Source organism: Planococcus citri, chromosome 5 (assembly GCF_950023065.1).
Source record: "Planococcus citri chromosome 5, ihPlaCitr1.1, whole genome shotgun sequence".
In the NCBI taxonomy this organism is placed as follows: domain Eukaryota; kingdom Metazoa; phylum Arthropoda; class Insecta; order Hemiptera; family Pseudococcidae; genus Planococcus; species Planococcus citri.
This window is the reverse complement of record NC_088681.1, coordinates 70,993,310-71,015,448: the sequence shown is the minus strand read 5'-3', so window position 1 is coordinate 71,015,448 and position 22,139 is coordinate 70,993,310. Positions and strand designations below refer to the sequence as shown.

At 33.6% G+C, this 22,139-nt stretch overlaps 1 protein-coding gene and 2 long non-coding RNA genes across 3 annotated transcripts in view; 1 reads left to right on the top strand and 2 right to left on the bottom strand.

Annotated features, from left to right (window-relative positions):
* Positions 1-22,139, bottom strand: part of S6kII (Ribosomal protein S6 kinase II) — a 277,023-nt gene that overhangs the window by 161,149 nt on the left and 93,735 nt on the right. The window lies entirely within an intron of this gene.
* On the bottom strand, positions 1,931-11,778 carry LOC135846336 (uncharacterized). The gene is made up of 3 exons (XR_010558953.1): positions 11,424-11,778; positions 11,131-11,268; positions 1,931-11,021 (listed from the first exon to the last, which is right to left on the bottom strand). It is a non-coding gene; the product is annotated as an uncharacterized LOC135846336 (long non-coding RNA).
* LOC135848579 (uncharacterized) lies at positions 13,003-13,925 on the top strand. Its single transcript, XR_010559388.1, has 3 exons — positions 13,003-13,137; positions 13,212-13,418; positions 13,649-13,925. It is a non-coding gene; the product is annotated as an uncharacterized LOC135848579 (long non-coding RNA).

The window sequence follows — 22,139 nt, the reverse complement described above, 5'->3', positions numbered from 1 at the left end:
ACAATTTTCAACATTCGTCAGAAATCTCATCATTTTCTTAATTAAATAAGGTTAATCACAGGGCTTAAAACCATTTGGATTTTATTGGTTGTTGTGGTAGGTGGTTTTTAAAGGACTCAAAAATAATGGTTTTTGGTTATGGTTTCTGAATTGGTTTTTCAATCACAGTATTTTCTGGTTCTGGTTTTGAAATGGTTTCAATTTTATTTAATATGGTGTGGTTGTGGCTTTGTAATAATACTTTTTTTTGAGGTAGTGGTGGTTTTTGATATGAAAAACCATTTCAAATTTTCAAATGGTTTTCGTGGTTGTGGTGGTTTTGATATCAAAAAATTTTTGAATTTTCAAATTAATTTACCAAAAAACAAATTAAGGTACGAGTATTGTTTGATTTGAGACCAAAAAACAGAAAATTTCGATCACTGGTCTGAAAAAATTGAAAAAAAATTGCAGAAACCAAAAATAACCATTTCATGAATCGGTTGTTATTGGTTATGGTTACATTTGAAAATTGAAATGGTTCTTGTGGTTGTGGTTTTCTCCAAAGAACACAACTATTTGGTGGTTTTGGTTTTTTTTTTCTTTTTTCAATCCAATTTTTTTTCCAACATATAGGTTTTTTGTTGTTGTTGTTTTTGAAATGTACAGAAAGAAGTTGAAATGGTTGTGGTAGTGGTTAAAACCAATTTGAAAAACAATGGTTGTGGTGGTTTTATTTGGTTTTGGTGGTTTTAAGCCCTGGTTAATCATTACTTCATATGAAATTACCAACTTCAATTCTCACACCTCACTTCACTAAAAAAATTTGTTCAGTATTTAAAATCGAAGACTATGATATAAAATTACCGATGCTACGGATAAAGATTGCAAACACCATACTCTAAACCGAACATGAATGTTAATTGTGATACTTTCGTGCAATCATGAGTACATCGTTCTCACGAATAAGTACATACTCAATACTCATATTTGAGAATAATTCTTTCACTCTTTTTTTTTTAAATAACCATCATTAACATAATTTGAAATAACTTATTGTCAGTAGGTTAGGTACCCATCTTCAATTATTGTTAGAGCATATGTATTTTCTACTCTTCCTCTTCGAACAGTAAGTATGTGCGATGTTGGAAAATGAAATTGAAATTTATCGCAGTTATTAATTGATAAATAAAAAATAAGGTTGCTTGTTTTTTGCATAACCGTAAACCGTAACCCTCTGTCAAATACTTATGCAATTTTCTCAAGTAAACCATGCACGGATTTCACGGATTGATGAAAAAAATAATTAAAATAAAAAAGCTTCATACACAGCAAAGCATTTTGGCATCCCAAAGTGCTAGATATAACGCTATGACGTCAGATGTAAATCAACCAATGATAAAACAGTTGTCCATTTTTGCATGATTTTTGAATTATTTTAATTAATTAAAAATTTCAAATTTCAATATCAAGAACTTTGAACTAGCCATTCGCAAAATTTAAAATACTCGTACATTATTTAAATTTAAAATTCAAATAAGTATAAATAAAATAAATAGACAGAAGAAAAAGACATGTAAAAATTATTTTATTTAAATTACATTTTATCAATCTCAATCCTTCAAGCCCACACAACTTCCATCATTCGAGCGAATGCTTAAAGTTTTGCCTACTTCGACCACATTCTTTTCAGCTATTTCGCCATTCTTCATTCAATTTGGCCGAAACATTTTTGCCGAAAAAACTACAAAGTCAACAATTTTGAACTTTTTTTCACTACCTATTCGAATTTCTGAACGTTGGATTGAAATTTTGGTTATTCGGGGAGATCAGATCAGATATTGTTGCACAATCAATGATATGAACTGCACGCAACCACAACCACAATCCACATTATGTACTTATTACCTACCGAGGATCATGATAAATAAACCTACACATGAAAAACACATAAGAAAAGTAATTTATTTATTCATTCATTCATTCAAAAATAAATATAACAAAGTACTTACGAATAAAATTAAGAATAGGCAGGTGCAAATCAAATACAATAGTAGTAGATTTTATATTAAATTTGTTTATCGTATTATTAACATATTATTATTTTCTTATTTACTTTATCCATTTTTCGCCCAGAAGGCGTTACAATATTTTTGATGATTTTAAAAAGCTACCTAGTACCTACACATAAATAAAGAGACCTGAGCAAAGAGAAAGTTTAGCGCGAGAAAAAAACAGTCAAAAAGTCAATTCCTAATTGTAAGTTTTATAGAGTTTACTAAATCGAAAAATTAATGGTAACGGCTGTGAAATTTTTAAAAATTTGTTTCAATTTTTATTCAATTGTTATACCAACCAAATTTAATTTTTCGACGAAAAATAGGAAATGAGAAGGTTTCAGCAATTTTTTAAGGCTTATATCGCACGATGGAAGATAATGTCTAAATGTGTCTACGAGACTGTAGAATGAATCTGAATATCACTGTCGTTCGATAACGTGCGAAACCCGTTGATTCCCGCCACTATTCTTTGCAGGAGTGTGTAAAGACCGACGGGAGGGTGTCACACTCCTCTTGTCAATTCTATCACTCGTGTTCTTAGTTAGCTCGTAAGAGTAGGTATAGATGTTTTTATATTTCTTATAATAAAATAATAGTGTTAAATGACCACCATATTTTCTATCCCTGCAGATCCATTTCATTTGATTTGTCAAATTTGACGTCTATTGTAGGTAAGTATGTTCAGTCGATAGCTATTTTGTTTGTATTGTTTTGACGCGGTCATTCGTTCTATACCTATTTATGTCTATCAACGATACCATGATAGAAAGGTCTTTGAACCTTTTTTGAATTTTAGTAAGAAATTTTGAAAATTTTGATTTTTTGGATATTTTCATTGTGAGAAAAGGTGGTCAAAAATCCACTGTTGAGGTGTCCCCTGCAGATTCGGCTCAAAAGTACGTCAAATTTTCACCGATTTTTCGATATTTCGTGCGGATGCGTTTCTGTTTTTCATTAATGGTGCGTCGCTCGCGCATACCTACGTGTTGCAAATTTGTAAAATTTTTCTAGGTGAGTTCTTATGGCGAAATACTTTTTTTTATTTTTTGAGAGAAAATAATGTATTTTCGTGTAAATTTCGTAATAACGTTTTTTTATAGAAAATGAAATCCTTCATCGATCGGTATAAAAATTGCTTCATTTTCTTGCTGTCATAACGATTTTATCGAGTATTTTCGTTCGTGAATTTTAAGTATTAAGTAAACTTCAGATCAAAAATTACTTATAATTTTCAGCGGGCACGTGGGTGTTTCAAGCAACCAAAATGTTTGAAATTTTATTCTCTTTAATTCGGGGTTTTATTCAAAATTCTAGCTGTTGCGGTTCGAAAGTTACAGAAGTTTAAAGTTGTGAAAAGTGAGCGATTTGCATGTCGTTAGACAATCCCGTTTCTGTTTACCTTCATTCTTGTGATGTGAATTGTGATAACAAAATGAACATTGCTGATTGCTGTAGCTTGTATTTTACAACTTTGAACTTCTGTAACTTCCGAACAGCAACAGCTAGAATTTCGAATAAAACGCCAAATTAAAGAAAAAAAAAAGGATAAAATTTCGAACATTTTGGTTGCTCGAAACACTCATGTGCCCGATTTTATGAAAATTACAAGTAATTTTGATTTGAAGTTGATTTACGTGAAATTTGATTCTCGAATGAAAATACTCGATGAAATCGTTATAACAGCAAGAAAATGAAACAATTTTTATACCGATCGATGAAGGATTTCATTTTCTATAAAAAACGTTATTACGAAATTTTCACGAAAATATATTATTTTCTCCCAAAAAATAAAAAGAAGTATTTTGCCATAAGTACTCGTGTAGAAAAATTTTACAAGTTTACAACACGTATGCGTAAGCAACGCACCATTGGTGAAAAATAGAAACGCATCCTCACGAAATATCGAAAAATACGTGAAAATTACACATAGTGACAGTGAGCAGTTGCATACAGAGTATGGAAATAATTATGCTTCAAGTACAATGTACATTAAAAATTTTAAATATAATTTAAAAATTTCAGAATGTCTAAGCCTTGCAAGAATTAATATCTACTTAGTAAGTAAGTTTTTATTTCTAAGTATCTTATAAAAATTTTATTTCTTGACAGCAAAAATAAAACCATAAAATTAACACAGAAAGAGTACCTATTGTTAATACAGTCAAATAGGGATTTCACCTGGAATAAATTAGGGGAAATTTTTCTTGCGTCAAAATGCTCAGGATGGTGTCCTAAATGACGTACTAAAACCCACCCTAAATCCGCGTGGTGCTTCGCCCCCCAGACCCACATTTGTGCCCCCAAAATAAGTTTTTCGCGATTTTCTCCGCCGCATTGCATTTTAGCCAAAAAAATCTACGTCCAATTTCCGATCTAATGATGTATCAACTTTCCTTGTATGTTCAAGGAGGGTGGAACCACAGCCATTCAAAAAAGGAGGGTTTCCTGAAAAATACATAAAGGATATAGGCGCCTACGGGGGGGGGGGGGGGGGTGAAATTGCGCGTGAAAAATTTCAGATCCACACCCCCTCCCCTTTTTGGGGACCACCCTTTTCTGAAATTTCAATAACACTTTTCTCAGTTCCATTTTAACCGATTTTGAAAATTTTTCTGGAAGTTATGTATATCCTTAGTAGGTATCCCCACAAAAATTTTCTACCCCCCTTCATATTTACCCCTAAAAATGGTGTTTTTTTAATTTTTTATGCGTATTAACAATCAAGATTGCGAGGTACAATTTTGGAAACACGTTTTTTGGATGTATTTTTGGCCCCCAAACATCATGTACTTCTTTCGAAATTTTTGCTTTGGTGCGCCATGCTGAAAAGTTGAAAAAAAGTGTCTTAAGGGGGGCGGGGGTGATTTTGGAATTTTATGAAAGATGAATATCAATGAGTAGGGTGTCGTTTTCTTATGATTCGATATCGCTGAGCACGAATATGACGTCAGATTTTGTTTTACACCCACACAGCCCCTCCGGACCCCTCAATTTTTAAGAATTTTTAAAATAAACTTACTTTGATGATTTTCGTGTCGCTTTCTTACGATTCGATACTGCTGAGCATGAATATGACATCAGATTTTCTGCTACACTCGCACAGCCCCTCCGGACCCCTCAGCCCCCGGCTGAATTTCAACTTGAAAATTTATTTGAAAATTTCAGAATATCTGCAAAATGCCGGATAAGGCTTGCACGAAAAAATGCACATGCAATTGCCACAAAACAATTTACCGCCGCCCCAACACAAATGGAGGGAATAGTAACAATTCTGATACTCGTATTATGATTCAGCATTATTTTTGGACTTTACAAATTATACATTAATTCTTACAATTAGTAAGTAAGTTTTTATTTCTAAGTATCTTGTAAAAATTAACATAATTTAAATTTAAATTTTGTCATCTCAAATAAAAGCTTTCTTTCAGCAAATAATTCTATGATTTCTATGTATCATTCACTCTGGAAATCTGAAAAAATGCTTTCAATTTGTTGAATGGGACTCCTATGAATATCACTTTAATGTGTAGTATGCCCTCCTGCCCCTCAAAACTATTTCGTAAATGAGGGGTCAATTTTTTCAATTTTTTGTAAATTACGAAAAAGCAAAATACCCAATTGCCCCAAATTTGGTAGGAAGCTCACATTTCACATTTGAAAACTGTCTCACAGTTTTTGCGCCTATTTTAGAGCAATTTTTAATTATTTTTGCTGACTTCGTGATCAACACTTCGCAACTTTCAATGATTCGAGTGATTTTTTCGAAATACCTATAGTTATCACTCTTTTACAGTTGGTCAGAATTCATTGCCTTCTTATGTTTGGTTTTTCATATTATTTTTTTTGTTTTCTTTTGTAATACGTTTTTTTGGCAGCGTGGTAAATTTTAAGATGTATTATTCAAGGAGGGGGGGGGGGATGTTTTGAATTTGAATCATATTTTTACCGTTTTTTGCCCCGAAAATTATAGTTTTAGTTAGAGAATGAAAATTAACGTACCTAACGTAATTAAGTGGTTACAGGTACTGTAACTACCACCCTCGACGTCCTCCTCATCGCAACATTCACAACTCCGCGGTAACCTTCAAGATAATCAAAATCAAAATTCAACGGTAATCGTCATACTTATTGCCAGTGGCGGATTTAAGGATTTAGGCCCAGGGGGCAAATTGGAAAAAAGGGCCCAAAGGCAAAGTTGAATTATCAAAAATGGCATATCGTTTAACAGGTTTTCTAGAGTGCTGAGTGGCCACTCAATAAGTAAGTTTCACATGCTCGTTTTTCGGGGTTGGTTTGCACTGATCGCGCTGAAATTTTTACCACGGATCAGTGATACTGAGGTTAGTATTTGGTGAAAGTTTCGTTGGAATCGGTTGCATTTTGCGTGTTTCATAGGTGCATAATCATGACAACAATGGGCGAACCTCCGTCCAACATGAAGCTGAGGGGTGTGATCGAGTTTTTTACCCTTTGAGCAAGTCTCCGATCGAATTTTTCCAAAAGGGACCACCATAAATGAAGTTTGATACCTGGAAAACTTGATGAAACTCCATAGAGCAATTCGAAACAAAAATAACACGACCCAAAAATTAGTTCTCCATCTGGCCTTGGCTCCCATGACACGTGTTGGGTAAAGACTGGAGAGATAAGCATGAATCCTTATCTTATCATTTTCTATTGACACTGAATACTCAGAAATGAAGACAAAAAGACTACAACCTTTCCGCTTACACATTAAATGACTTGTCTATGTACGACAGCAACAGTGGCTAGTTGGGTACTAGTACTACTGATTAGCTGCATATTTCTACATGATTGTAAACGTTTATTTTGTTCACTTGTTCTTTATAATAACTTTATTTTTGCTGAAAATGTTTCATTTCAACGGAATTAAGTATATTTATTATTCGGTGGAAATGCAATTTCATATCATTTTGATAATACTCGTAGGTATTTAATTATAGGTAATTATTTTTCGTAATTTTCTCATATTTTTTTTTTAAACCAAAGCATTTTGGCGATATTTAATTCGTGTTGAGTTTTCATATTCGAACTACTTATGACATTATTCCAACTTTTCAAACAATTTTTGCAAAATTCTGCTAAATTGTACCGATTTTATATCCATTTTTGGTAACATTCAATAACTGAGAGGTTCATTTTGCAATATTTTTTGCATTTTGAAAAATTATCGTTCAATTTTTGAGAATATTTGATCAACTTTTCGCAATTTTCAATAATCCGAGTGATTTCATCGAAATAATTATCACTCTTTTCAGACAGTTGGTCAGAATTCATTTCCGCCTTCTTATCTTCGGTTTTTCATATTATTTTTTTATTTTCTTTTGTAATACGTTTTTTTGTCTGTGTGGTATGAAGTAACATCAGAGCTGCTCAGAACACTTGACAGAGATGGACTCAAAATACTTACCAAATTATTCAATAAAATCTACACACCCGGAGAAATCCCAGATGAATGGCTGATGTCGACATTTATACCTCTACCTAAAAACCACCATCCCAAATCCTGCAGCGATTACAGACTAATCAGTCTGATGAGTCATACCCTCAAAGTATTTCTGAGAATTATCCATAGCAGAATACAAAGAAAATGCGAAGAAAATATCAGCAGAGAACAGTTTGGTTTCAGAAGTGGTCTGGGCACGCAAGAAGCGCTGTTTTGCATCAATGTTTCAATGCAAAAAATGCGGGAGTTTCGTCAACCAATGTATATATGCTTTTTGGACTTTGAAAAAGCGTTTGACAAGGTGCAACATGAAAGACTTTTTGAGATAATACGGTTGATAGGGCTAGATCTGGCAGACATACGTACAGGGTGGACAGAAATATCGGGTACCCCTAAGAAAGTTTTTCATTGAAAATATAGGTTGGCAATGTGAAATAGATGCATATGATTGGTGAAATGTTATCTCTCCAGTCTAACAACCAATCATGTGCTACCATTACTATCATTCACTGTGACCAACCGAAGTATTTAACAGAAAACTTTTTTAGGGGTACCCGATATTTCTGTCCACCCTGTATAATCGAAAACCTTTATCGTCAACAAAAGGCCACAGTCCTATTGGAAAATGGGAAACAGACGGATCCAATGGAAATAGAGTGTGGAGTTCGACAGGGGTGTATATTGTCTCCCATTCTGTACAACGTATACGCAGATCAGGCATTTAGAAAGGCTCTAGAAGGTTGAACTGAAGGAGTAAAAATTGGTGGCGAATTAATAAACAACATCAGATATGCGGATGATACGGCACTTATTGCTGAAAGTGAGGAGGAACTGGAGGAGCTGATACATGCTGTGGAGAGAGCCTGTAAGGACTATGGAATTCGAATAAATACAAAAAAGACCAAAGTCATGAGAGTAGGCGGTGAAGAATCTGATAAAATAGAGATAATGACTGGAGGCGATATTCTAGACCAGGTGAAACATTACAAATACCTAGGCGCCTGGGTGAACGATGATGCAAATCCTAATGAAGAAATAAGGAGCAGAATCGAACAGGCAAGAGCTGCTTTCATAAGGATGAAAAAGACACTGACTGCAAACAATCTGTCAATAAAAACCCGTGTCAGAGCAACAAAATGCTATGTATGGTCTGTTCTGATGTACGGATGCGAAACCTGGACCCTGAAGGGAGATACCATAAGTAAGCTTGATGCATTTGAAATGTGGTGCTACCGGCGCATTCTGAAGATACCATGGACAGCGAAGAAGAGGAATGAGGAGGTGATGCAAATGACCGGGAAAGAACTGGAGCTGGTCAATTCTGTGAAGAAGCGGAAGCTCTGTTATTTCGGCCATGCAATGAGGGGCGAAAGGTACGAGTTACTACAGACAATTATGATGGGGAAGATAGAAGGGAAACATGGTTGAGGAAGGAAGAGAATGTCGTGGCTGAGAAATCTCAGGAATTGGACAGGACTCGGCGTGGAAACCCTCTTTCACTCAACGGCAGATAGAGATATGTACAGAGAAATCGTCTGGAAGGCGACTTCAGGGGGCTAAGGAGGGGAAAGCGCCAATGGATGATGCCGAAGATCGAGACGGTCGTGGCTACAAGAAGAAGAGGTAAATTTTAAGATGTATTATTCAAGGGGGGGAAGATGTTTTGAATTTGAATCGTATTTTTACCGTAATCTACCCCGAAAATGGTAGAATTTTGAGTGATTTTTTCGCAATTTCATATCATTTTGATAATACCTACTCGTATTTAATTAATTATTTTTTGTAATTTTCTCAATTTTTTTTTTTTTAAACAAACCATTTTGGCTATATTTTGCCAAGTTTTCATAATTCGAACTATGTACTTATGATGACATTATTTCGACTTTTCAAACAATTTTCGCAGAATTCTGCTAAATTATAAAGATTTTTTATCCATTTTTGGTAACATTCAATAACTGGGAGGTTCATTTTGCAATTTTTACATAGGTACTATACGTTTTTTGCATTTTGAAAAATTATCGCTCAATTTTTGTAAATATTTGATCAACTTTTCGCAATTTTCAATAATCCGAGTGATATCTTCGAAATATCATTATTTTCAAACAGTTGATCGCTTTAGATTATCAGAATTAATTTTCGCCTTCTTATGTTTGGTTTTCAACATTAGGTAAGTATTTTTTTGTAAGTACTCGTACTTTCAAACTGGACTTTTTTTCAAAATCGAAAACGAAATAAAGGAATGGCCATGTCCATGACTCAAAATTTTCAATTTTTCGCTGCCTTTTTCAAAAAAGGAAGCGCGGGATGGAAGCAATTCGTTCAAATTTAGGCCAAAACAGCCAAAATGATGACTTCTTAATGATTTTAATAACCTTTATTGAGGACCTATTAACTTGTAAAAATGTCAGCTCATGTGGTCAATTATTACCTACTCGAGTTGTCTGCGCAAGTTTTTGCCCAAACATGAAGAAATAGGTACACGTTTCTCGAGTATGAATTTCCACCAATCGATTTTCAAGAATCGTCGGAGGAAATCAAATAAAACGAAAAAAAGAACTAGTACTTATACAAAAATTAATTATTATTAAAATAGGTAAGACGAAGACCATTTTTCAGGCCATCAACTTTGGTAAAATCAACATTTTAAAAGATACGTATTTTGGTTTTATCTAATTATTTTTCAAAGAGTTTTTTCGTATTTTTTTCCAGACTTTTGAATTCTCCTCATTTTTTAAACATTAAAATAAAAACCTTACAACGTTTTTGAGGCTCAAACAAAAGTTTGAAAAAGTAAGTATTACAAGCTAAACTGATAAAGGAAAGCGGTAGGTAGGTATTTCTTTGTAAGTGTTTTTTTTTCAGTTTGTTGAAAATTTTAAACTGCGAATTGAAACTCAAAATTAATTTTAAGAAGATACGTCTTATTATTATGTACATTTGTACAATCGATTTTTTGAAAAATTTCTGAAAATAGTACCTAGCTCATGATTATTTCTCAATTACTCCGGCGAAGTGTTTGCAATGATCATATTTCGACAGGTTATTGCAAACAATTTCATTTCTAAGAACGAAACTTTTTCAATACTATGACGTTGAATTATTCAATAGAAAGTAGTTTAAAATCTATAGGTAGGTACCTACATCAAGTCTAGGCGAAAAAAGTTTCAATAGAGTAGAAAAAATACATACTGGTTGTAGGTAAATGAAATTGCGTGATACGTTTACAACTATCCGTACCATTATATGTACTAGTACTGTATGAGACTGCAAGGAAAATTAAGATAATGTGATGTTTTTTGAAAAAAAGTTACAAATTTCAGGAAACGTTATGCCGGTGACGCGATACATGAACGACGTACTTTCCCGAGCGGCAGATAAAAGCTGGGCTTTAATTCGCATTTAATCTTCCTGCAGAATACGAATTTATGCCTCTATTCCAATAGGTATCTTGACGTGGAAAAATTCACAACATAAAATTATGCGGATAAATTCTTCGCATTATTGAGATTTTTTTTCTGAAATAATAAAACATCAGAAGAATAATTATACTAAGTATACCTACTTACTAAATTAAAATTTTATGCAAAAGTATGCTATATTAATATGTATGATTTAAAAATTTACCGAATATAGTTTGAAGAATTCGTTAAAATTGAATAGTACCACAACTCATCAGCTCATATTAAAACCATCATGATCTGCTGCGAATGAGTTTGGAGCCGGTAATGCATAATATCGAACAAGTAGGTACAGCCATTGCACCTGATTTATAATAAAACAGAATTTATTCAAAGTAAAACGAGCAATTCGCGCTAATTATTATACGAGTATGTAGCGAAAAATATATCATTTTGAACATGCATCAAAATCGTTTGATTTTAAATTAACGAAATACTAAATGACAAATAGGTACCTACCTACTAAACCGGAAACTGCGACATCCATTAGCGTTAGCTATAATATCTTGAACCAAGATAGCGTTGCTCCACCAAACATTTTAACCTTAACCCGAAATTAATGGCACGAAAATCGAAAAACAATCAAATTTGTTGATTTGTACAGCAGCAAAACTGCACAAATCACGCGAAAGATACATCATTTATTTCATCGATCAGCACTTTATATTTATGTACTCTTTTGGTCGAAGAAAATTTTCGACATTGCACTAAAAGATACATTGATGACAACATTTCAAGCTATACTGTCGGTCGTTGCCGCAAGGAGGTTGGCAAACTTCAAGTATCATATGTGTGTATGTGTATACCAGATGGTCGGCTGTCAAATAACCAAACTAAAAATACTTCAAGTGAATTGAACGCTCGGGTTTGGCAACATTACAAAAGCCAAAGCAATTCCAACGTTAGTTATAGGTATATTTGCATCCAGGGATTGAACAGATTTACGAGAGACACGTTTTGTTTGTAAATAGATTCGGAAGAATGTCCGTCAAAATTTCGAAATTCGGGCAAAGTAGCTTTTCGGTCTCAGGATTACATCGTAAACGCGCAGAATAATATAGCTCGTCATATGACAATAGGAAGGATTTCACCCCCCCCCCCCCGCCGATCATTTGGGACGTCAACTTTTTTTATTAAAAAGGGGACATCCTACAAGGAACATTTTAAAGCAAACTTGCCAAAAAAAAAGTTGACCCTGTTAACAAAATGGCGGTCATTTTGATCGACAGGTTAACGACTCGCGTGAAATTTTTTGAACTGGACAAAGCTAGAGGGTGAAGCTTCAAAATGTTGGTTTTAATTACCTACTTCAGAAACGTTTGAATGATTGAAATCGAAAGAAGGAAGCATCAATAGTGTTTTAGATGATGAGTTATTGAGTAAAAATTTGCAATTGCGAGCTTTTTATTCGACTTTTATTGAAGTCAGCTGATCCTCACTCCCGAATGATTTAGCCAATCGGAAGCGAGTATTCGCCGAATTCCGAAGACACGAGCTTCCAGACCTGTTTAATATTTGATTCATTCTCCAAGTTTTTGGCACCTCAAGTTCTAGTTCACCATTATACGGTACACTGATGGAAAAATAATTATAAAAAATATTTTTTTTGACACGAAAATCGATTTTTTGGACTTGAATTTTTCAGATTTAAAGGGCGTACTTTTCTAGATACCTAATTTAATTTAGAGGGGTGGGGGGAGAGAGAAGTACCCCCGAGCGAAGCGAAGGCAAAAGCTTTTGAAAAATCATAATTCAAGAAAATTATGAAACAGAGGAAATTAAATAATAATAAGAAGCCAAAATTCATTAGAAATTTTCGTGTTTTCTGAAAAAATGTCTATACTATTTTCGTGTTTTCCTGCTACCAATAAGTCAAATTCTCGCCTTTTTCGTGCATTACAAAATTACGTAATTTGGATAAAATCGTAACATTGTTTTAAAAAAAAATAAAAATATCGTCTCGACTTCACCAATGAAAACAGTTACAAGCGAGCATAATAATTCACTTAATGTGGCACTAGATAGCGTTGTTGTATCTCGGGAGGGTAGCTTCGACGAACTTTCGAAGTATAGGGTGGTTTCAGCTTTCGGCGCTTCCCAGTTTCCATTTCCATGAATCATCGGCAGACAGAACCATCCGTAGGCTGTGGAAATTCAATATCGTTATTTATCAGTGAGTAAAAATTCGAAGTACCTATTTTGCAATTAGTATTTCGTTCATTTTACGTAGGTATTTTTTTATTTCAGGTAAGACGTTGTTCTCAAAACACATCTTTTCGAGAGTACAGTTTAAAAAGTCATCGAAAAAGACTATAACTGAGGTGAATAGCCATGAAGTGTCGTTTTTCCGCTGGAGAAACCCAAGTATACTTACTCGAGCTTATTGAATCTTATAGACCGAAGAATTTATCGAACCAACACAGTTCTCTACTTCCCCAGCGAACATTTAGATAGGTAGGTACATTATTTCCCTCATTTTATTACGAATAATAAATACTGTACTAAAACCGAAATCTATAGTTCAAGTTTTAGCAGTATTATGCTTCACATGGAGGGGACAGAGCATAGATAGGTATTATCAGCGAATTTGTTAAAAATTCTCCCCCAGTCTCCGGTGAAACGAAGCTACATAAGTAGTAAGTAAAGCAATTCTCGAATAACTTCAATTTATGATTTTTGTACAGTTTTTAGAATACCTACCAAAGTGCAATGAATAACGCCATCATTCAGCTCTATCGTTAAGAAAACGACGATCAAGAAGAAAATAGTGTCAAGAGTCGAATTTGACATGAAAAGAACACGATACAGATAAACGACCTATCCGATAAAAAAAAAAGTGACGCTGACGTATCTATCTACCACATATATACCAACGAGATTTGCATTGCGACGTTGATTACGTGAAAAACAAAACGTTCGTTAGGTAGGTACCTAGGTACCTATCTCTGAAACGAGAAACATTGCCACCATCATTAAAATAAAAATCTATTAATAACACTACTGTGTGTGTATCTCTATCTGTACCTACTTAAGGGGAGGTCTACCTATTCGAAGACAGATGTTTAAAATTTGTAATTAATTAGCAAATTTCAGTTTTAAAAATAGCTCGACGCCGTGTGATATTATTCGAACGCTGAACGTTGTCACAATAATCTGACCAATAGACGTATACTTAATAAAACAAAAGAAATCCGTAATTAATCCGAATAGCTACCATAACCGAAGATTAAAGGCCCTCTGTAGCGGCTGATGATGAAAATTACAGATTTCATTCATCCTCCTACGATTTATCCAGCACATATAAGACCAATTAAAGAGAGAAAATCGAGTCCGAGGGGGAAAAGAGAGAAAAAGAAGAAAACACTTAAACTTTCAACTGCAGTATGTAAATGAAAAAATTGTAACGAGAATCAACACCGTAAGAATCAAATCTTCGTACATATTCGTTCGTGTTTTCTTGATTTTAACAAACAAATGTGTTAAAAATTAGGTTAAAAAGATCGTATTATTATATCTGTAGGTACCTACAATAATAACGGGGAGTTAAACCGAGTTTTGTTTTAATTATCGTCGCATCGGAATTAAAACCGTACAAAAAGCAAGCGCAGTAAAGTTTTGCTCTAATGTAATGTGTAGTAAAAACGTCTCACAGAATTGGATCTGGTATAAGATCTTTTATAGCTAGGTATAGGTAGAGGTACCTCTAGGTGAGTAACAACAAAACTAAAATTTTTCTGTTGTATTCGCAGTACTTAGGTTAGTTTGCGTTTGCGTTTCTCCCACGCAAAATACGATTAACACCTCGTGAATTCAATAGGTTCCGCAAAAGTCGCAACTATGAACTAGATTCACAGAAGTATACACAGTATCATGACACCTACACGCTATTAGTACATAATATTATGACCTCAATAAGACGCAGGAAAAAAATTGGGAAATTTCTTGGTCAACCTTTCACTCTCTCCTCGTCTCGAACTCAAAGTTTTGAAAACTCAAAAAATTTTCTACGCGTCGAAAAAAAAGTTTGATTTTTTTTGTCAGCTTAGGGGTCTTATTAGTGCTCAACTGCTCACGCTGACTATCACGTAAAAATGTGAATCAGTTGACGAATAGGTATAATTTTTGCTAGGGTTCATAAAAATTCGAAAAAAGTTTAAAAACGACCCACCCTAGTCCCTGAAAAATGATAATTCATAGTCTATACTTACTGCCAACGCCAAAAGAAGTGTTCAGTAGACTGGCATTAATGCGGCCCAAGAAATTCAGTTGGGTCATTCCACGTCAATTGGACCGAAAAGTGGTAGGTGGATTCGGCGATTTTTTTGAAAATTTTTCCTGTGGAAAGACCTTCCGAAGGGATGGCCAATGGCGCAAATCGCAGCCCTCTAGCCCATTTTTAACGGCAGCCAGGGGGTGTCAAAGTTTTCAGTGAACCTAAAATATCATCCATTTCAGCAGTGGATTGCTCGATAACCGCGATACCTACCAAAATGGAACTTTTTCCAATAGTTAGGGAGGTTTCAAAGGCTTTTTGGTGATATCATAAAAATCAGTGTTGCCACTTTTTTTCGTACAAAAAATTAGCTCGAAAAGTTTCAAAACGTAGGTTTCATATCGTTCCGACTCTCAAAAATTCTGAAAAAAATATATTATGGACAACTGTTCATGCTGAACACCATATTAAAAAATTGGGATGGTAACTTGTAACAAAGTCGATTTAAAAAAAATTAAACTTTGCGAAAAAATGCGATTTTTTGATTTAAAACATGAAAAAAAGTTTTGATTAGTAAATTGACCCCTATTTTTACGTATCTGTTGAAAAAGTTGGAAAACCCCCTTCACTCGGTGAAATTAACTCATCACAAAAAAATCAAAATTCGAAAAAATTCAATTTTCAATTTCAAACATTAAAAAAAGTTTAAATTCATTCAGTTGTCTTATTTTGACCACTTTCTGACGTATTTCATGAAAAAGTTGATAAAAATCTCACTCACAGCAAAAAAAATAAAATTTGCTTTTTTTGGACTTTTACATCGCACAGTAAGGCTTGAAAAAGCCCCATAGGCTGCAAATCCTTTCTTCAAAAGTTTCCGAAAATCAAGTATAAGACATCAGTTCTTCAAAAATGCCTCAAAAAATATTTGACAGAATTTATGATATTCTCATGAAATTTAAACCCATTTGAGGAGCTCATTGCAAAAATAGCCCTTGTCCAAAATGAAAATAAAAAACAAGCTAGACAAAAAACCACTGTAAAGTCCTGATGAATTGGTATAGTGTATTCAAAGAGATTTTTTTTATGAACTTGAGTAATTCCTGTTACTCTCAGAAAAACTTTTAGAGGGCTATCATACTGATGCATGCATACAATGCAGTGGAGAAAAGAACCTCCCCAATTTTTTTCAAAGTGACAAGGGATATTTTTGCAATGAGCTCCTCATTTTTACTAGGTCGTAAAATGCATTTTCAAAAATCTGAAAAATCAACAACCAGGTTTAGTCTCAAAGTCCTTCAAAAGTACGTAAGTACTCAGAAAAGTTTTGATGCAGATTTTCGACTTTTTGTCAAAATTTTTGTGTTTTTTTTAATATCCTTGATAGCCTGCCTAACAATTATTTCAAAAACTTCGAAAATTATCAAAATTCATTCAAAATTGGCCCGCTATTTTCAAATTTCCTGATGTTTTAAGCAATTTTGATAGGTTGAAACCGTACAGCACTTTTTCAAAAATCTGCAAAGTCATTATTCAAGTTTGAATTCAGAATTTTTCAAAATTGCTCAAACTGAGTTTTGATAAAAAAATTCTAGTTTAATGCCGAAATTTTAACCCCTTTCGGCAAGTCGTATGAGGGTCATTCCATGCCAAATCGGCGGATTTTTGCACGAGGGGTCTTCGATTTTTTTCAAAATCAGATCATTTGTAGAGGTCATCAAACGATGACGAATGACGCAAACCGGACATTTTTTCGATTTTTTTTGACGGAGCTGTGGCGCTTCAAAGTTCTCCAAAATGACCGAAAATGGAAAATTTCAGTTGCAAATTGCTCCGGTTGTACGTGGTATAGAATTTTGAACTTTTTTTCAAATTGTAGTACTTTGAGAGGGTAATCGACGAGTGATGTCAAAATCAGTGTTGCCACTTTCAAAAACCTAAAAAAAACGATTTTAAAACTTATAATTTAAATATAACCACGATCTCGGCGAGTAAAAATTCTGAAAAAATTCTCAGTTTTAGTCCTTTTTATGTAGAATAACATATCAAAAAATTAGACTGGCATCTTTTTTCATTTTCGAGAAAAAAAATTACAAGTTTTACAATTGCTGCAAAAGTACCATCCGAAACCTAAAAAATGAAAATTTTTGCATTTTTGAAATATTTTACCAATGTGTAGACGATAATGTGAAAAAAATCCCCCTCCCCCCAATTTGTCGACAAATTGACGAAAAATGCATTAATTTCACTCTTGAAATAAAAATTTATAGCACGAAAAATGTCAATTCGTTGACAAATGGGGGGGAGGGGGATTTTTTTCACATTATCGTCTACACATTGGTAAAATATTTCAAAAATGCAAAAATTTTCATTTTTTAGGTTTCGGATGGTACTTTTGCAGCAATTGTAAAACTTGTAATTTTTTTTCTCGAAAATGAAAAAAGATGCCAGTCTAATTTTTTGATATGTTATTCTACATAAAAAGGACTAAAACTGAGAATTTTTTCAGAATTTTTACTCGCCGAGATCGTGGTTATATTTAAATTATAAGTTTTAAAATTGTTTTTTTTAGGTTTTTGAAAGTGGCAACACTGATTTTGACATCACTCGTCGATTACCCTCTCAAAGTACTACAATTTGAAAAAAAGTTCAAAATTCTATACCACGTACAACCGGAGCAATTTGCAACTGAAATTTTCCATTTTCGGTCATTTTGGAGAACTTTGAAGCGCCACAGCTCCGTCAAAAAAAATCGAAAAAATGTCCGGTTTGCGTCATTCGTCATCGTTTGATGACCTCTACAAATGATCTGATTTTGAAAAAAATCGAAGACCCCTCGTGCAAAAATCCGCCGATTTGGCATGGAATGACCCATGAGATATTTTTTTCGAAAATCCAAATCCCGAAAATCATCAACTAATTTCAAACTCAAAATTCTTTAAAAGTTCTCAAAAAAAAATTTCGTCGATATATTTGAACTTGATGTAAGGAAGTACATTTTTTCGAAAACATCAAAGATTATGTTTCAATTTCGAGGTTAAAATTTATCAAAAATTCTCGAAAAGAGTTGTTTTGATTGAAATTTTTGATTTTCATAGGTAAGTATGTATTTCAAAATTTCTCAAAAAAATTTTCGATATGTATACTTGACTGGTTTTCTATTGAAATTTTAACCCACTGTGATAGGTTGCGTGATTATCTTTACCAAAAACCCAAAAATTATGATCGGGGTCGAAATTCTCCATTATACAGAACTGCTATAATCGGCAGTTGTCTCGTAAATTTTTGTTTTTTTGCCGAAATTTCAACCTATGTTGATAGATTGCATGATATCTCTTTCCAAAAATCCCGAAAATCGCGACTTAATTTTAAGCTACAAATTCTTCAAAAATGCCGAATAAACATTTTTGTAGAAATATTCTGATTCCTCGTGAATTTTCAACACATTTGATTGGTCACATGGGCATGGTCACTTTTTTAAAAATTCCGCAAATCATCACTCAATTTCAAGTTCAAAATTCATCAAAAATGTTCAAAAAAAGTTTTTTTTGGCAATTTTTGATTCTCTATTGAAATTCTAACTCATTTCGATAGGTTATATGAAACTTTTTTCAAAAATTCTGAAAATCATGACCCAGTTTTGGACTCAAAATTCTTTAAAAGTGCTGCTCTAACACATTTTCATCGAAGTACATACATATTTGAATTATTCGTGAATTTTTAACCCAATTTTGATTAGTCACGACGTCGTCACTTTTTTAAAAATCCCAAAAATTATGACTAAATTTCAAATACAAAATTCTACAAAAATGCCCCAAAAAAAGGTTTTTATATTAATTTTTGATTCTTTGTCGAAATTCCAACTAATTTTGATGGGTCACATGACACTTTTTCTTCAAACATTTCGAAAATCACGACCCCCATTTTAGGCTCAAAATTCTTCAAAATTGCTCAAATTACATTTTTTTATCGAAGTATTCGAATTTCTCGAGAATTAGTTCATTTTTACTCAAAGTTGAAGGAGGACGTTACTTAAATTCAACTGCGCCTTATTATGCCAGCTGCTTTTTGCCAACTTCAGTTCATTGCTCGTAGAACAAACTCCCTTCATGGTATGGATATGGATTTTTGGGGGCCCCTTTTTCAAATTTGTCCAAAAATCACATTCAATAGGCACTTAGCGCCCCATCGCGTAACTTCCCAGTTCAAGTGAGTATTTTGGAGAGATGGGAGTGCCAACTACCTACATGCAGAAACACATTCCAAAATAAAGGTCTCTTCGCACGTCACAACAATAATTATCAAGAGCAAGCGTGGTATCTTCTCCTATACGAAACTATTTTAAGCAAATCTAATTAATTTTAAAAGTATGTTCGAGTATTACAACTTATTATCCAGGTAGGTAAAAGGTATTTATACGCGTATCTTCTGTCACGGAGGATTACCACAGTTTAACAGCGTATACAATACATCGAGATGTATAAAGGTCGTGTAGAAAACTGCACAATTTAACCCTACCAACTACCAACCAACTATACGTACACAATTAAACTCAACTTTAATGTACGTAGGTATTACACCTATAGGTAAGTGAGCAAACAGGTAGATACTACATAGAACATAGATACGTAGAATGTACGCAAATTTTGATTTAAAGCCAAAAATTATAAACTCGTGTTACCCTAACACAACCCAAACAACAAGCAAAAAGCATTAAAACTTATACCATTAAACGAAAATTATCACGAAAATAATAAAAAATACGCGACAAAAGCGGAAAAAGCTTCGACGCTACATAATACCATTAAATAGCGCTGTTAAAGACCGAAAAATGTGTCTTTTTCTCGGCACTTTTTGAGAACACCTGAGCTTAAACAGAAAGCAAACTTTCGCCTTTTTCTCGCCCGCACCACGTCGTCGTTTTGTTTCAGCAAGTTTGTTTTAATACTTCATCGTTTTTAAAGCTATACGTACGCTTCTCTCTCTCTCTGCAGTCGCAACAATAATGAAATACTGAAAAGTACTTTTGAAAAAGTTTATCTGCTAATGCTTCGTGATGAGAAGGTATTGCGATGAATTTACAATCGTTCCAGCGTAGGTATATGCAATATGTACAAGATACGAGTACGTGAAAAATCGACTCCAATAAAAATAAAATACCTACGTAGGCACGGCAGCGGCACCAAATACAACTTTTCTTCTTCGTGGTTGGGTTTAGTAACAAAATGTATCTATCGCATGACTTTCGAATTAACACTCCAACATTTCTTTTATATAGGCAGACTTATTCCGCATGCCAAGTTCTTTTTTTAACCAAGTTTTTCGCAAATTAATTTTCCAAACGCAATTTCGACGAACAGGGATACAAAAAGAGAGAAAGGAAATAATCTCTATCCCTCCCCCCCCCCTCACACAAAAATATGCCAAAATGTAAATAAAAGTGAAATATCGTTTCGTACATTTTGAGGGAGCTGAATACGAAAAGGTGTCAACTCATTTTTTTTTTTTATTCAGCCCTCCAACGCGCCCAGTTGCGTCCCCTCTCCCATTTCTTGAAAATGAAAAAATCTGGTGACGTAAGTAAGTATGGTTTATTGGTTTATTAAGTTATTGGGAGCGCTCAGTACTCTCCAATTTTCTCAAAATTGAATAGATCGCGTTGCTTAATCAAAGGCAGAAAATAATATTTAGTTTGTATAAATTTAGATTAAAATCAAGACTTTTGAACAATTTTAGAATAAATAGTCCAGTCGTTTAAGCAAAATTTTTAGTCGAACCTCGAGAAAATTAGAGGCAAGCTGAATTTTACATTAATTTGTTCAGATTGGTCTCTAAAACAACCCATCAAAAGTTGCACCCCGCAACTTATTTGATGAAATTATAATTTTTCAAACTGAAAAGATGATACTCAACTTTCTATGCCATAACTTTCTCATTAGGTAGGTACCTATTTGCTTTTGTTGTATAGGTAATATGCTTTAAAAAAAAGAATAAAACGACACCTAGCATTAGAAATTTTTTTAAAAAGTACGTTGAATAGGTACCTATAAAACATTGAAAAAATCAAGAAATTGATTTAGGTAATTTTTTAGTAAGTTCTGCCTAAAAAAAATTTGAAAATCCCAAAAACATCTCTAAAAATCAAAAACACCAGAAAATCATGTTTTAAATGGTTAAAAGTTAAAACTTGATTAAATAGCAGAAAAATGTGTTGAAAAATAAGGGTACTAGGTATCAGAGGGTGAAGGGGGGAGGTGGGTTCAAGTCCAGCTGATTAGTAAAAATGAAAAAATAAACCAATATTTGAATTCAGTCTCATTGAGATGGTCACAGACAACATGTCATTTCACTTTCAAATTTTGACCGGATATTAGAGACCCTTTGTGCTTTTCCAGGGTTGTAAAGATTCCACTGGTATGGTTGCCCAGGTGACCAATGTAAGGTAATGATTATAATTTGTAATAAAGATTTATCGAGTGGAATCAAATAAACTCGCTTCAATTTTGTTTTTCTAAACACCATTCTTGACCTCTTGAATTGATAGGTTGTGGTTTCAAAGGATTCGAGAGACTCCATCGAATTTTCAAAATTTTTTGTTTTGGAATAATTTGTATCAAAGAATAAAAAGTTCATTATCTTGGTGTATCTTTCGATTAGGTACCTAATTTGAAAACATATTTTCAAATTCGTTTGGTTCAAATTTCAAACTTTTCTCCGATGAGGTTTTTTGAAAAAATGAGTGAATGAACAGCAGTTCGCGAACGAATCAACATATAAAAAGCTACGATTTTTGGCTTACAGCCTATTTTTGAACAAAAAAATCAATTGGGAGGCATTTTGAGTCATTTTGAGTGTCCTAGGAAATTTTTGACATTTTTAGTTTTCAAAATAGAAAAGAAAACTTTTATCCCTCCGACCCTTCATTTCGGCGGTATAGCCGAAAAACGTAGATTAACAAAGGT